Source organism: Salvelinus fontinalis, unplaced genomic scaffold, assembly GCF_029448725.1.
Source record: "Salvelinus fontinalis isolate EN_2023a unplaced genomic scaffold, ASM2944872v1 scaffold_0434, whole genome shotgun sequence".
NCBI lineage: Eukaryota > Metazoa > Chordata > Actinopteri > Salmoniformes > Salmonidae > Salvelinus > Salvelinus fontinalis.
Genome location: NW_026600643.1, coordinates 54,940 through 60,998, shown reverse-complemented (window position 1 = coordinate 60,998; position 6,059 = coordinate 54,940). Strand labels below are relative to the sequence as shown.

Sequence of the window (6,059 nt, the reverse complement as noted above, 5' to 3'; positions counted from 1 at the left end):
TTAAAAATCTGCTATCCGAGCAGCTAACCGATCGCTGCAGCTGTACATAGTCCATCTGTAATCTACCCACCCAATTTACCTACCTCACCCCCCATACTGCTTTTATTTATTTACTTTTCTGCTCTTTTGCACACCAGTATCTCTTCTTGCACATGATCATCTGATGATTTATCACTCCAGTGTTAATCTGATAAATTATAATTACTAGATTTATTGCCTACCTCATGCCTTTTGCACACATTGTATATAGATTCTCTTTTTTCTACCATGTTATTAACTTGTTTATTGTTTACTCCATGTGTAACTCTGTGTTGTTGTCTGTTCACACTGCTATGCTTTATCTTGGCCAGGTCGCAGTTGCAAATGAGAACTTGTTCTCAACTAGCCTACCTGGTTAAATAAAGGTGAAATAAAAAGAAATAAAAATTTAGTCAATTCAGCATCAAATGCTTACTACAAGGCAGTGTTGCTGATGAAATAATGCCACACCCCTAGTGGACAAAAGGCTTACAGCACCTGGTATTCCCAGGCGGTCTCCCATCCAAGTACTAACCAGGCCCGAGCCTGCTAAGCTTCCGAGATCAGACGAGATCGGGCGTATTCAGGCTGGTATGGCCGTAAGCGATTGCACATCTCTTGGTACACCATATAAAGTCAAAGTGAGTCTGATAAACAGACATTGCATTCTCACCAATTAGATAAGCAGCTTGAACTTTGGCTCACTCAAAAAGTGGAAGAAATTACATATACTGTAGCCATCACTTTTTAGCACAGATAGTTGGATGAAATACAAACAAACCTTGCAAACATTTCTAAGCGAGGGCACATATTTCAGCCTTGTGGGAAAAAACGGACAAATACAATGACTTCTGACAAATACATCATCAGCAACAGTTTCCCATGCAGCTATCCTACTAGCCACAATAAATACACAAAAGCTCTGGATGTTGAAAACCTATTGCATTGTTCTGTGCTAAGGAGGAACGCATGTATGGACAATTTCATATTGGAAGCGCATGACACATCATGACCGGGGGGGGGGTTAGAGTGGCTTCCCAACTATCTCCTGATTGAAGTACCAGCGTGGCATAAATACAATGCTGCATTTCGCAACATAATGTTTCGACAAAATGCCAACAATATTTTGCTACAAACAAATGTTTCCACCTTTCGATTGGTCCACAAAGTGTCCTTCACAACTGACTTCAAAGATCTCCATAACCACAGTCAGTTGACTCAAGTCATCCTTAAGCCTGCTGCCAAGCAACGGTTTATCATTAACAAAGACATCAGGGTAAAGCGCAAACGACCACTACCATAAATTTTGCAATCGAGATTCCCACATTTGGAAAATTCGCAAGGGGTCAGCACAGCCAGAGTGCAATGGCTGAGCCCCACACCGGGTGAACCTCCTTCTTGATCACGTTTTCTCTTCTGCTTAGTGGAGGAAAAGTCTCTCCAGTGCCAACATTTTCCGCTAACGGTAACCACTTTGTGTTCTGATAATATCATATCACATCGACCTGCGTTAAATGCCGTTTAGGAATGCACTTGCACACAGAGTAGTGAAAAAGTAGTTTATTTTGTTTACTAGATTATATCAGTGAACCACTAGATTCTCATCATGCAAAACTGTCGAAAAAATCACCAATTACTTTTTAATATCTTAACCTATCTGATATCACAAATGTTAGCAGTATGACGAAATACAATCACATTCAGACACACACACACACACACACACACACACACACACACACACACACACACACACACACACACACACACACACACACACACACACACACACACAGACAAATGCATGAAACCAATTGATTTATTATCGATAACATCTCAGATTCTCTTGTGCTTTTGATTTACTCCATAAAAGAAGGGTTGTATCCAACATGGAAAACACAGGGCCATCAGACACCAGTCCAGTTCCACTCCTCACCAGCATTATTTCCTTTGATCATTTGAACAGGGCGAGGGAGCACAGAGCACACACAAGCTGCATTCAGTAACAATATTCTTATTTGTCTTATAAATAAAAGGCAGTTGCTCCCTGACAACACAAGGAACTTTGATCGTATTAAAAGGGCAGGGGAGACTAGCCCATAGAAGCTGCATTTAGTCAATTCACCGTCAAATGCTTACTACAAGGCAGTGTTGCTGATGAAATAATGCCACACCCCCTAGTGGACAAAAGGCTTACAGCACCTGGTATTCCCAGGCGGTATCCCATCCAAGTACTAACCAGGCCCGAGCCTGCTTAGCTTCCGAGATCAGACGTATTTTATTTTATTTTTTATTATTTTTTATTATAAAAAATTCTTGTTTTACAATATTTACAAATTCAATATGCAAAAACTATTTCAATCAATACATTTCTAAACATAAGCAGGCAAACAATTCACCCCCTATCAAATCAAAGAACCCAAAGAAATTAAAATACCAGAATTATACAACCAATGCATACAAGACTTTATTAAGACAAATTCCACAAAAAAAATAAAAAAATATAAAAATAAATAAAAAATAATATCTCCAACACTTTCCACATCAAAACCCATACACCAAACCACCATCCTCCCCCACAGTAATAAATCCACAATCCTTCATAAACACCCTCTCAAAATCCTCCTGCTTAGACCTATACATCAAATCTACATCCTTCCTTATCAATCCTTCAAATACCTTCCACACTGTCACCCTCTTTCTCTCAAACCTTGCCAAGTTCCTCCTAGAATATACCGCATACCTTGCATGTGATAGCATAAAATTCAACAATACAATATTCACCCCCCTCACATGCTGACCCACTCCAAACAATACCAACCACCTCCAATCAACCCCACCTATTATCTCTTCTCCCCAGTACCTTTCTAACATTTCCCTCAACCTCACATAAAACCCCGCCACATCAACACATTCAAACATCATGTGCATCAGATTTTCATCCTCATCTCTACATACATCACACACACGAGACACTGACCTGTCTACCTGATGTAACACCACCTTAGTAAAAACACGGTTGTGCCTCAACATAAAGTCAAAATGGGTACATTCTAGACTGTTGAGCCTCACTACCTTGTTTTCCCACAACGTCTCAACTTCCATCCCTGGAAAAACTTGCCTCCACACTTTCTCCGATGCCGGCGCTCTGACCTTCCTGGTAATAATCGCCCAGTATAAGGCCCTCACCTGAGTAGAGGATAAGGCTTGCATGGTTTCTCCACATTTCACCTTCATCTCAGGCAAGGTCTCTAATACTCCATTACTCGAATGACTGTCCAGCAGCCTCACCCACTCCCCTGGAACACACTCCTTTATCCTCTCATACATTCGCAACACCGTCCCTTTTCTGACATCTTCATCTATACCCCAGACAGTATCTACGATCGCCTGATCAGGCAGGAACCCCGGCACCACCTCATACCTAAAGTCCCTCACTCTTATCATGCCTGCGTTCATTATTACCTTACTCTCCATCATCTTTCCCTCTGATTTCAGCATTGGGTTCAGAAAAACTGGTATATTCAAAATCACCCCTATAGAGTCACACTCATAACTTACCTGCGGTAAGAACTCTGCCCAGGCCCTGAACACCTCCTGGTAAAACTCAGGCACCTCTGCATACATGCTAGGCTTAAAACACATTAACAACCCGTAATCCCCACAACCTCCACTCCTATGCAACCAATGTCTGAAAAACTCCTTCCACCCCTGACCCTCCTCCCCATACAAAAACCGTTGCACTCTCTTAACCCTCATGGCTTTTAACTTCACTTCCAGATCTATTAATCTCAACCCACCCCTATCATAATTTGCTATCATCACATCGTGAGCAATCTTCACCCCCTTCCCACCCCACAGGAAATCAGACACTAAATTATTAATTCCCTTCAGAACCCATTCCGGCATGTCCATAACCCCTAAGGTATACACACATTTGGACATCAACAATGCATTCACCACCACCACTTTCCCCCTCAATTTTAATTTCCTTTGTTTCCAACAATTTAAAGTCGTCTTTATTTTATTAATCACCCCTGTCCAAGTTAAGTCCCTCGCCTCCCGCTCATCTACCCCAATATTCACACCTAAAATTCTCACATGCCCCTTAACAGTCTTAAAAGGAATGTTACATGTACTTATAACATTATCATCAGCACATAACATTTGTGACTTTTCTACATTCACCTTAGCCCCAGAAGCTCTCCCATACACATCAAAACACTTCATCAGACAATTCACACTCTCTCCATCCCGCACAGTACATGTGGTATCATCAGCATAATGATGCATTACACTGACGCCTCCCCCCGGGAGGTCCACTCCATGCACTCCTAAATCACGCTTTACAAACGCCGCTAAAGGCTCTACTGAGATGCTGTATAGCAATGCAGACAATGGACAACCCTGCCTAACAGACCTGCCCAGGGGAAAGGAATCAGTTAGCACACCATTACATTTAACGACACTGCAAGCTGACCCATACAAAAGCTTCACCCATTCTTTAAGACGAGGCCCGAACCCAAATCTTGCCAAAGCCTCTAATAGGAACCGATGCTCCACCCGATCAAAAGCTTTATTCAGATCTAGACAGAGCACCGCCCCTCCCACTTCCTGCATCTGCTTCACTACATCTCGGATAGTGCAGAGGGTGTCCACTACATCCCGCCCTGGAACTCCATAGGCCTGAGTAGGTGCTATGATGCTTCCCATCACCTTATTCAACCTATTTGCCATTATCTTAGCTAGCACCTTATTGTCTGAGTTCAAAAGGGTTATTGGTCTGTAGTTCTCTAATTTCAGTCTGCTCCCCTTCCCTTTATATAACATAGTCAACACACCCATAGCTAAAGATTCAGGGACTACCCTCTTCTCCTCCATACACACATACACACGCAGCATCAGTGGGGCCAGTATGTCCCTAAACTCTCGGTAAAACTCTGCAGTCAGACCATCTGAACCCGGGCTCTTATTTAAGTTCAGGCCCAAGATAGCAGCTTTAATCTCTGCCAATGTAAAATCAGCATCACACATCTATGCATCCTCAGTCGACACCCTAGCCTCCACTGCTTCTAGCACTCTTCTCATACTCACTTCATCTACCCCGCCCGACGTAAATAAGCCCTTATAAAAGGAATGCACTGTATTTAAAATTCCTTCCAGATCTGTCACCCTCTCCCCTCTCTCATTTAACAGCTCCGTTAGAAAACTCCTTTCCTGCATCCTCCTTTCTAACCCCAGGAAAAAAGCAGTATTCTTCTCCCCATCCACCACATACTGTGCTCTACTCCTCACCACTGCCCCCATACACCTGTGCCTCTCTACTACCCTCAACTCCTCCCTCACCCTCAGGTACTCTGTAACATCATAGCCTGGACAGTTTTCTACCTTTTCTAATTCCAATAACAGGCGGGATTTAAGAATCCTCTCCTCCCTCCTCCTTAACACATTTGCCTGTCTTGCACTAGATATTGCCAGCCTCTTGAACTCCCCTTTTAATCCTTCCCACCACACACTCACATCAGACTCAAATAGAGGATCTGACACGGCGTCTTTCACACACTCTTTCACTGCTGCCTTAAACCCCTCATCCTTCAGCAGACTGGCATTAAGACACCACAAACCCCCCCCCCCCCTCCCCTCCCCTGATGCACCCAGCCGGAAAAGCAGAGCATCATGGTCACTAAAAAATGTCTGAGAATACTCTACCCCCGCAACCAAGTGCGCAACCTCTCTATGAGCGAGACACAAATCTATACGTGACTGCTTGAGCTCACCCCTCACCACTTGTCTTCGAGAGAACACCCGCTTATCTGGATACCTCTCCCTCCATATATCCACCCAATCCTCATCCCGCATTAGCCTTACTAGCGCTCCCCTAGATGAGTCAGAGCCAAAATGTGCGCTACTTGAGGCATCTAGCCTATCCATCCATACATTAAAATCTCCCACAAGCAGACAGTTCTTCCCACATAATCCCCCCATTGACATAAACATAACCCTCCTATCAATTTCTTTATTAGGAGCATACACATTGTATA

The 6,059-nt window shown here is 43.2% G+C and overlaps 1 non-coding gene and 1 pseudogene across 1 annotated transcript; both read right to left on the bottom strand.

Annotated features, from left to right (window-relative positions):
- Window positions 1-504: 504 nt before the first annotated feature.
- Window positions 505-623, bottom strand: LOC129846029 (5S ribosomal RNA). The gene has a single exon (XR_008758154.1). It is a non-coding gene; the product is annotated as a 5S ribosomal RNA (ribosomal RNA).
- A 672-nt stretch (window positions 624-1,295) lies between these two features.
- LOC129846049 (U1 spliceosomal RNA) lies at window positions 1,296-1,445 on the bottom strand (annotated as a pseudogene).
- Between the last annotated feature and the right edge of the window lie 4,614 nt (window positions 1,446-6,059).